Source organism: Bidens hawaiensis, unplaced genomic scaffold, assembly GCF_021521415.1.
Source record: "Bidens hawaiensis isolate Kalapana, Puna unplaced genomic scaffold, B.hawaiensis_p1.1 tig00011073_1, whole genome shotgun sequence".
In the NCBI taxonomy this organism is placed as follows: domain Eukaryota; kingdom Viridiplantae; phylum Streptophyta; class Magnoliopsida; order Asterales; family Asteraceae; genus Bidens; species Bidens hawaiensis.
This window is the reverse complement of record NW_027491853.1, coordinates 24,316-35,034: the sequence shown is the minus strand read 5'-3', so window position 1 is coordinate 35,034 and position 10,719 is coordinate 24,316. Positions and strand designations below refer to the sequence as shown.

General features: G+C 36.5%; 1 long non-coding RNA gene and 1 pseudogene across 2 annotated transcripts; both read right to left on the bottom strand.

Annotated features, from left to right (window-relative positions):
* Window positions 1-1,813: 1,813 nt before the first annotated feature.
* LOC143536959 (uncharacterized) lies at window positions 1,814-3,076 on the bottom strand. The gene is made up of 3 exons (XR_013135968.1): window positions 2,804-3,076; window positions 2,690-2,730; window positions 1,814-2,008 (listed from the first exon to the last, which is right to left on the bottom strand). It is a non-coding gene; the product is annotated as an uncharacterized LOC143536959 (long non-coding RNA).
* A 1-nt stretch (window position 3,077) lies between these two features.
* Window positions 3,078-6,318, bottom strand: LOC143536944 (nuclear pore complex protein NUP58-like; annotated as a pseudogene). Its single transcript, XR_013135963.1, has 4 exons — window positions 5,915-6,318; window positions 4,757-4,871; window positions 3,385-3,859; window positions 3,078-3,308 (listed from the first exon to the last, which is right to left on the bottom strand). The product of XR_013135963.1 is annotated as a nuclear pore complex protein NUP58-like (transcript).
* Window positions 6,319-10,719: the final 4,401 nt, after the last annotated feature.

The window sequence follows — 10,719 nt, the reverse complement described above, 5'->3', positions numbered from 1 at the left end:
TGATAAAAAAGATCAATAAAAAATTGCCCTTAACGCAATTATTAAAAAAATAAACAGATTGTTTTCATGATGGTTGCTATTATTATATAACAAAAGGTGTCCAAACCCTTATCAGTTGATAACAACTTAAAAATCCAAGGTTTATTTAAAGAAAAACAAGTATTATACCCTTGGTTATTGTCGGTAGAGAACATAACTTATTTTAGGACATGTCACTTTTATATAAAATCTGATTGTATATAATCAATAACAGATTAAATAAATGAAAGAAAACGAAATAATTTAGTAAGAAAACGTGTCACTGAGATATACAAAAGTGGGTTAACTCAATTATATTGCAGCTTTAGCCTTAGGGTCCATTTTGATTGAGATGTGTGAGAGAAAGATGACCAAATCATGTAACACCCGTTCTCAGCAACAATGGGCCGACATACAGTCTACTATGAGCTTTACATCCCATTGATAGAAGCTAGTGGGAATACACTTAGGCAGTTTGACTGGGTCAAACACACACAAAAATGAAAAAACAAAAATGCATTCAATGTTATTATCAACTTACAAAGGTTGTTTAACCATCTATTGCACGAACATAACCATAACCATAACCATAACCATGGCCCAACTCATGGGCCAATTGTTACAGTCTATATAAGCTTTACATCCCATTGATAAAAGTTAGTGGGATAATAATCAATTGCAGAAATGCCTTAAAAGTGATTGTGAACACAGAGATGTTTGTTAACCAATTGGTGTACCAAGAAACCATAATTGCAGAAATAATCAAGATTCCCAACAGGGTACTTCCACCTGACATAATAATGCTAAAATTAGTCTAAAGTTGGCAGCCATACACATATATGATAATATATACTACCTGTAAATACATATAAAGTTAAGAGGAATCTATTTGATGTTTATATCATGTCTACATAACATGATGACAAAGTGAGGCATGAGCATGAGCACCATCATCATCATCATCATGTAGATGTAGATGATGATAAGAATTTTTAGATTCTAAACTTGTAAGGCTATAACTATGACATCACTGAACAAAACTTAATGGTGTTCAGATATTACATGCCTCTTGTAAAGAATATGGCCCATTTGTGGGATTGACTAGACAGCATGAGCAATTCTAGAGGGACATGTTATCACGTGAAGTACTATATTATACCAAAAGTTTAATCATGTGATTAACCTCTCTTAGATCTTAAAACATTTTAACGCTTTTAATATTTTGGAGAAGTGGAATGGAATTATGCAAAATGGTTGGAGAAACTGAGCTTTCAAACCCACTTGATGACGACCTACGTGTCATTTTTTTATAACGTGCCAATTCGGGTATCTTGTGAATCTTTGTCGTTCGCAACTCGCTCCAATCAACGGATTGAACATCAGTCAGTTTCAAACGCACGATGATTTCCACTAACAATATTAAATTAATGGTACTGTAACCATAAAATAAACTACCAACTTGTGTCTTGGAAGCATATTATATGCTAATTTATAGTTGCAATCAAGTAGTTCCCATGACACTTACACAGTCGCATTCGTCAGTCACTAAAGCTGTATAGTTATTATAATAAGGGGGACCCGTTCAACGTACCTAATCAGTCGACTAAAAAGCATTGAAATTTTGAAATTTTTATCCTAATGGTGTGATTATGGCTAAGTGGGAAACTTGATAATGACTACAAGTTTAGAAAATATTAGCTTTATCATCAAATACAGTTTCGGTTTGAAACAGAAACTGTAGGTTAAATCTGGTTCAATCTAAAAAAAATTGCTTCAAACTCATTTGTTCAAAACAGAACATACATAAAATAAACCGAGTCTATCAAGATTGTGTACTTTTGAACCACAATTGTAGGTTAAATCTAATAAAATTGCTTGGAAACCAATGAGAATTTATACAAACAAACATGTCACCTCCACCACTAGAAGATGATATTGATTAATGCAGAAAACTTTATCTCCTTCCTATGCGACTTTTAGCTCTTGCTTTCTGCAATTAACATGAACAATATTAATAAACAATGGTAAGAAGATTCTTGTTTGCAATATAAATAAATGATGATTCACAATAAGGTGTAAATTTTCTGTGTCAACTTGAAAAAAATCATGACTCAAGATTGTCAATGAGCAATTCATCTACGTGGTACAAAGGGCCAAAATACTTGAGCTATTGATCCAACAAGTGATAAAAACAAATCAGCTAATTTGGTTACATGGATATGTGGGTCCATCCATGATTCATCTAGATAAATCAATTTAACTAAAAAAAAAACACCTAAACATTTTTGTAAAATTTCACTACTGTTTTACCGTTCACAGTTTCAAAGAAATATTTTATAAATAACTTCTTTAAAACCTAAGGAGAAAAGTTCCTATTGTTTTGAAGTGTAAGGACTAGTGGTTAACAAAATGAAACAAATGGGTCATACTGAGTCATGGTCTGTCAATTTTGATTTGTTGGGTCATATGTCAGATCATTATCCGCTAACTAATGGATCAGACCAAAGTTCATTTGATTGGATAATGGGTCAATTCATCTGATCTAAATCTGGCCCAATTACATGCACACCTCATAGAGCACAAAAGAGACAGCAAATTTGATATCAGAGGATATTATTTGACAGTAAAATCTCATTTCAGTTAAAAATGGCCAAGAAAAACTTTCACTTACAGATAAAGTATTAAAGCTTGTACTCGTTACCGGTGCAGCCCCTATTAAAACAAAACAAGTAACAAATTAATTGATAAATAACATACCACATATTATTAAAATGAGAACCTTTACCTGTACCAAATGATGTTGAAATTGGTGCAGGGCCTGTAGAAAGGTTAAACGGCGATGTAAACGTTGAAGTTCCAGCAGGGGTAGTATTAAATGCAGGTGCTGAGCTGGATGTCTGAGAAGCACCAGATGATGAAAATAAAGAAAATGTTGGAGTTGAGGTGGCAGCAGGGGTTGAAAACAATGAAGACGCTGGTGTGGAAGCAAATGGAGTGCTAAAAAGCCCAGATCCACCTGTTGCAGCTGGGACAGATGCAGGTGGAGCAGCCGATGTTGCAGGTGGAGCAGCCAATGTTGCAGGTGTTGCTGAGCTAGCAGCAGCTTGAGTTGATGGCTGTGAGTTAGCAGGAAGATGCAGAGTTGGGTGTACCCTGCGAGCAGCTGCCACTTGTTTGGCTGTTTCTCTCCGGTCAGCTTCCAGAAATGGATCATTTGCGTCCCCCTTGCCACGTTGGTCAGCCAGATAAGCGGTTTTCATTGACTCCATATATTGATGAATGCTCTCCACCTGCAAACCATATGTAATGAGTACAAACTGCAAAATATAGCGTTCAAATGTTAAACAAGTTCTTAACAAACCATACCTTTGTAGCCACATATACAAAAAAGTCATGAACATTTGACATAACTTTTGGAAGAGACTGCAACAATGATGCGTTGTTACTCAGACCGGTCTTGTTAGCTTCTAGAAGAAGTAACTGTTCCAGCTCTTCAATCCACTGGCGGCATTCAGCAAGATACTTATCAAACCTTGCAACTGTCTGCTGCAAATATGGGGAAGGTTTCCGTGGCATGCCACTATAGAAATCATAGACCGGAACCATGGCTGATGTTGTAGATTGGGTAGATGTTGTGGTTATTGCTGTTGTGGCTCCTCCTGAAGGTTGTGATGTTGTAGCAGCAGATGTTTTGTTTGGGTTATGAAATTTGGACCGAAGCATCATGAAAGAAAGAACGAACAGCAATTTCAGTGCTTCTTAGCATATCTTTGACATTAGAAGTAAGGTCTTGAAGCAGAACTTTTTGTCGGTCCATTGCTGTACTGATTCCACTAAGTTCCTTTTGAAAAAAACAAGTATAGTAGTTTAAGTCGATGAAATAACTAACACTCACATACAACTTGGTTTTAAATTGCGTAATGAGCTCCAATGGATCTCGTCTAAAACCCGATGCGTGATGCAAGATGCGTGACACGAGCGCATCACGCTATATTAGAAAAATACTAAAATATATGACAATAACCAAAAAACCCAAAAAAGTTATGAATCAATTCACGTACTAAATAAATGGTATCACATAACCCTTTTATCCTCTTTTTTTGCTTGTTTTTCTCTTTTTATTATTGTTTGAATAATCCCTTAGACTTGCACAGTTGCACTTGACACTCTTCACTAACAAAAATAAAATATAATACTCCCTAGACTTGACTGAATCAACAAAAATAATAAGCATCATCGGACTTTGGAAACCAACTATTCAATTTGAAGCATCGCTAATTCACTTTTAATCAAATTTTCGAAACCGATTATTTAATTTGAAGCATCGCTGCTAATTGGATTTAAAAAATGATAAATTGAAGAATACATGTTGCTAATCGGAGTTCAATTTTGAAGAAAACAAGAAATCAAATATTTCCATATGGAATTTGAGACAAAAGCACGATGCTTGCATCACATCGTAACTCTCGCATCATGCAATTGCACCACAATAACCGCAATGAAAAGTGTACACAAAAACCTAACATTAATGTACGGAAACCAACTAATTTTTAACCATGGCAATTTGGTTTCAAAGGATATAGGCATAAATTATCTAAAGTTGTAAACTGTAAAGGGTCTTGATTAAAAAAAACAAGAAGCAGAACATGCTATTAAGAAAACTGTGATTAACTGCAATGTCACTACTTGGTGGCTTTCAGTACATTCTATAGCCTGTACTACCAAAAAAAATAAGTACCTGAACGATATGGCTTGCATCAAGCTCAAATCCATCATTGGAGACAGAAGAATCATAGAGTCTGCCACATTGATCCAATCTTTGGCTTTCATCTCTATACTCCAGTGTTCTCTCCCTATCCATCAAAAAATAAAAAATAAAAATCACTTCTGGGATGCTATCCACGAGTAAAGTTAAGAATAAACAACCTTCTAGAATCTAATCTCATTACTTAAATCTCTTTGCAATGTGTGCTCCCCGTCCACCCAAATTTAGCCTAATGAACTCCTCACACAACCAAAAAACAAGATTCATAACATGTAATAATCTAAAACCCTCAGATAAAAAAACAGCAACCGCCATTTTTGTGCTGACCCAAGTAGCTTTACAAGTTATAAAACTATGCAGAACTCATATGATTTGTTGCAAAGTTCATACCGATATCACTTTATTCATAATTGCACTTTAGAACAATAACGAGTCAATTTGCTAGAAATCCTAAACAAAGAAATTACACGCTTTCACGACAGAAATCTATAGAGATTGCAACAGAAGCTATCCACGAGTAACAGTGAAGAATAATAATCAGAACCTAATCTCAGTAGGTAAATCACTTTGCAATGTGTGTTCTATGATTCCAATCTACCCAAAAATCAGCCTAACGAGTTCTTTACACAACCAAAAGAACAATATCCATAAGTCATAACCTTCATAATTTCACAATTTCTCTTTAGAACATTAATGTGTCAATTTTCTGTCTATGCAGTCAGTATCGGCATTATAATGAAATATCGGCGATATTTGACGGATAAATCACTGAAGTTCCTAATACCGGTACCTTTCTTGTTAGTTCTTCCATTCATCTTTCTTCCAATCGGTGTTATTAGTGTTTTAAGTCTTAATCAGTTCGTACTTGCTACAATTGTTAGTGATTTGGCAGTTGCAAAAGGTTAATTTGTTAATGGTAGGAGGAGAGTATGTATAGTGAATTGTTAGTGTTGGATTGGTATATATCTAAAGTCTGCGTTATATTAAAATTACCAATATCCCACCGCGATAACCTACATCTCAGTATACTCTATAATACTAAATTGCTAATAATAATAATAATAATAATAATAATAATAATAATAATAATAATAATAATAATGATGATAATAATAATAATGATAAACTTACTCAATTTGAAGAAGAAACTTCTGAGAGTCAGGGTGTAGGTCTGCCCATTTAGTGCCGTAGGTAGCTGGAGTCTTGTCATTGGTAAAGAGAAAGAGCTGGTTTTGTTGCTGTAACTGCTGCTGTTGTTGTTGTTGCTGGAACATCTGCTGTTGTTGTTGTTGTTGTTGGGGTTGGAATAAAGTGCTGCCGCTGGGTTGAAAAGGCGACTGTTGTTGTGGGGTTTGAAAGAGAGAGGTGGTTTGTTGTTGTTGCGGCGTGAACGAGAACGCCATTGTTACTACAGTTTGGACGGAATTTGAATTAAATTGAATTGAACTTTTTAAAACCCTAGATTTGGAGAACGATGATGAAAGAAAGAAAGAAAGATTTTGGGGAAGATGAATTTTTGGGATGGTTTGTAATTGGGCCGTGGTTTACGGTGGACTGGGCCGAATGATGATGCTTTCTAATATCAACTGGAATGGTAATAACTAGAGGTGCATAAATCGGGTTTTTTCTAATACTCGGGTTCGGGTATGGAATCGGTTTCGGGTATGATCGGGTATTGGGAAATCGGGTATTGAGATAAATCGGGTAGGGTTTGGGTAGGGTATTAAGGAGAAAAACTCAACCCTATGTACCCAGGTAGAGTATGATCGGGTTCGGGTATTGGAACCAGGTACGACCAGCTATTAATACCTGGTTTTGAATTTGTAATTTTGTTATACATTTTTTAATTTGTTTAAAATTTAAATTTGCTTTGTAATGTATAAAAATAATTAAACTATGTTACAAAAACCATAAATCCACTTAATTACAAATTATTTACTTAGTAATATGCATTTTACAAAAACTTAAACATAAAAGTTGTGAAGTAACATAAAAATATACAATAAAAACTCATGTATTATTTCGGGTATTAGAAAATTGGTATCGGGTATAACCGGGTATCGGGTATAGGGTATGACCGGGTCCGGGTATTTACGGGTATAAATTGGGTACGGTTCCGGGTACGGGTATTGACCTCAAAATGTATACCCTATCCATACCCTATGGGTAGGGTCGGTTCCGGTTTCGGGTATAGAATACCCGGTATAAAAAAAACCGTTCCGGGTATTTTTTTTCGGGTCCGGTTCCGGATACGGGTTTTTTATGCACCTCTAGTAATAACAAGTAATGAGAAAAGATTAAACAATGTTTTATAAAGTTTTAATTTATTTTATTATAGAGAATAAAAAGAATTATTCGATTATTTATTTTTTTTATCAATTTTTAATCTCTTTAAAATCATGTGCTTTTCTTATATGCATGTATAGATTAGAAAAAAAGATTTAAAGACAAAAAAATCATAGTTCAGAAAGAGGGTGTGCATGATTTAGCCTTGGCTAGCCCCTTCAGGTTGGGATGAGTGTTCGGTACCAAGTTTTTAGTTTTTGGTATCGGTACGGTACCAAACTGAACATTTCGGATCCAAAACCGATACCAACAATTTCAAATTTTCGAGATTGGTACCGGTACTATCTGGAGTTCATCCCTACCTTCAGGCGTGAAGGGTGAGGGGGCGGCATAGTGTTCCCTTAGACCATTTGGTTGCCACATTGTGACATTTGCCCCCCTTTGGCCCCTTCACATGGGCATACCACATGGCCTATGAGTGAAAAACATTAAGTTACCGTAGTTGTGTCGTTTTGTTTTATTTTAAAAGATTCAACACCTAAATGGTTTATTTTGTTTTACAAGTTATCGTCACTATGGTGTCTTTCATAGATCCCTTTCCCTTACATAGTTACATGATACACTTAGTATCATTATAATTAGTGCGAGCATTTATTAATTCAGAAAAGAAAATATACTTGGGTTAAGTGGTTAACTATACTTGCTAAAACCACCACTCCATCTCATTATCATCCCTGTACCACACGTCATGCCGGGTTACGTTTTAGAAAAATTCGGGGTCGGTTAGGTTGTTGGATATTAGGAAGTTGTTGATTCCAACCACCGAGACGGATCAAATTGGAAAATGTTCTTTTGTTTTAGTTGGGATCGTTAAGATTGAATGAGTTGTTTGGGTTTATGGTGTAAAATATTTGTTTGGTTGTGTACGTGGAGATGATTTGTGCAAAAAATATTCTAGTTTTGTGTTGTATTTATTTTTCAATTTTAAAAAAGGATATTTTTTTTAATTATAATTGTTACATGGCGCCATAATCACCTAAACGGTCGATTTTTAGCTTCAAACGAGCGTAAGATGAATATTGTGCCGAATTTGTATTGAAGTGTCAGGGGGTGTTTGGGATTCCTTATTTAACCTCCTTATGACTTATATAAATCATAAGTTATAAGTTACAAAGTTGCAATTTATGACTTCTCAACTCATAAAGCTTAACATTTTCAAACACCTTATAACTTAAAAGATCATATAAAATCAATCGATTTTCTTATATAGACATTCTTTTACTTTTTGGAAAACTTAGAGGAAAACTTAGTGAGTTTTCTTTTTACCGATTTTGAGCATGTGAATCATATATAGGAAGGAAAGCGGTCAAAAATTAAGAACGGTAGTTAAGCAGAAAGTATGAAAAAAATTCTGAATTTTGAATAATTGATCTATGTAAGAAGAATATTGGTACCGAGGTGAGTTGAAATTGATAAGTTTATTCTAAATTGTCAATTGTGCATGCTGGTGATTTATGAAAAGTTAGAAAGAGAATTTTTGAGGATAGTGATAAAGGATTAAGGATCGAAACTTTGTTTTTATTAGGATTGGGTTTGATATCCAAAACGGGGTTGCGGCGCAGCTTGTTGTCCGCTTACCTGTCACTTCATTGTAAATCGTTTGGATGATTCTATGATATCTCCAAACAACATGTGCTTATTTCAAAAAAAAAATAAGGATATATATATATATATATATATTTTAAACGGGTGAGAAAATGGACCTGAGTCAATATTAATGCTAACATATTTATAAACAAGTATTCATAACTTGTCTGAAAGGTATTCTTTAATGGGATTGGGAATGAACTTTGTTGATCATTTGTTAAAAAACATGATCATTTGTTAAAAACATGATGTTTTCCGTCTATATTTGTCGGTTTGTGTTGGGTAAAAGAAGTCTCACTAGGAACTAAGTGTGCACAGTGACTATGTGACCGAAATGAGCAATTTTTGATACACAATGGAGCTTGTGATCAATAAGAAAGATATATACACGCTAGAGTAGGCACATAAGAGTTGATTCATATGGGAGTATGTGGACTACGTGCCATTTTGAGATGTGAAGAAACACTAAGTTAACCCGGCAGGTTACGGATAATCTTAGGATCAAGTAGATGTTTCCCACGAGGGTTAGGTCCGGCAAAGATGGTTATTCTTCTGATGACCTGCAAAACAGACACCGTGAGCTCGTCACTGAGAAGGGGGGGTACCTCCTTGTGACCACCCTCCGGCGTGAGAATCAGACTAGATTGCTCTTAATACAAGTGTATATTAAGAGAAATAGCTAGAGCAGATAAGATATGTGATGGTATAAGATAGTATCAGATGATATGTGATAAGATGTGATATCCATACCGTTCCAAGGTGTTGGAGTATTTATAGCCGAAGGTAGGTTTCCAAGCAGGTACAGCCAGCTGTATAATATTCCTTTTCTACCAACTGTGGGCTACGCACGTGCCATGCTGGTGGTTGGTGGGTAGGCAGCGGCTGATAGTGACATGGCCGGCTGTGTACTATTCCTTTTCCACCAACTGCAGGCTATGTACGTGCCACGACAAGGGTTGGTGAATAGGCAGCGGCTGATAGTGACATTTTGTACTAGAGCGTGCTCCTCGTCGTACTGTTGTCAGTGAGCTGTCACCCTGTGATTGGTTCATGGGCTGCTTTGGTCAGATCTTGTCTATTTTGTTCATACCTTGGCAGGTATAGTACAAAAGATCCTCCAGAAGCGTACGGACTGGCTCATTTGGGCGGGAGTATTCCCGCCTTGCTCATTCCTTCTTCAGGTGACATTACTGAATTATTGAGAGTTAGTGCCTTGTGCGTGTAGCCTTGCTATTAGTGCGGGTAGCCTTCCCTGATGGCTTGTATCCGCAGCTGCGGGAACAGGCGGGGTACTTCACCATTGGGAGGCTTTTCCTGCGGGAACAGCTGGCGTACTGCGCGTAAGGTCTTCATCTCTCTAAGCATGGTGGGTCCTGCGGAACCAGTTGGTCTTTGCGCAGACGTCCCTCTTCAAGGTGATTCTTGCGGGTCCAACTGGGCCCTGCTGGGACCTACCTCTTCAAGTCCCCCCAGTCCAATGTTCTTCTCATGAATTGTTAATAAGTGAGGTGAACTTTTGGACTTAAGCAAAGGGTTTTGAAAAGGGTGTTTAGTTTTAAGGTTTTCCGTGGGGATTCTTCCCGCGGTTTTCCTAATGTCACGTGCATAAATTCCCGACTTTTCTGCTTGATCTTTGGGTATGATGCGGGTAGGTGTGTAACCTCCTCGCAAGTCAGGAGCGTTGAGTTTCACTTGTGTAGATTCTCCACGAGGTTTTGGTAGTTTTAGACATAGTGATCAATTATGTTAAACAACCAATTCCATCTTGGAGCTTCAAACAATCTAGTTCTCAACGTTTCCGCTATGCGGGGATGTTATTTCCCTTTCCACAAGCATGGCCCAGAAGATCCTTCTTGGTTTTAATTCCCTGCAAGTGCTAAGTATGTGAAGGGTTTCGCCTTGACACTGTACCCGCACTCGTCTTATAGTTACTTGACTTCCAAGGTATTCTTGGCTTCAATTCCCTGCAGGTGCTAAGTATGTGAAGGGTTTCGCCTTGACAC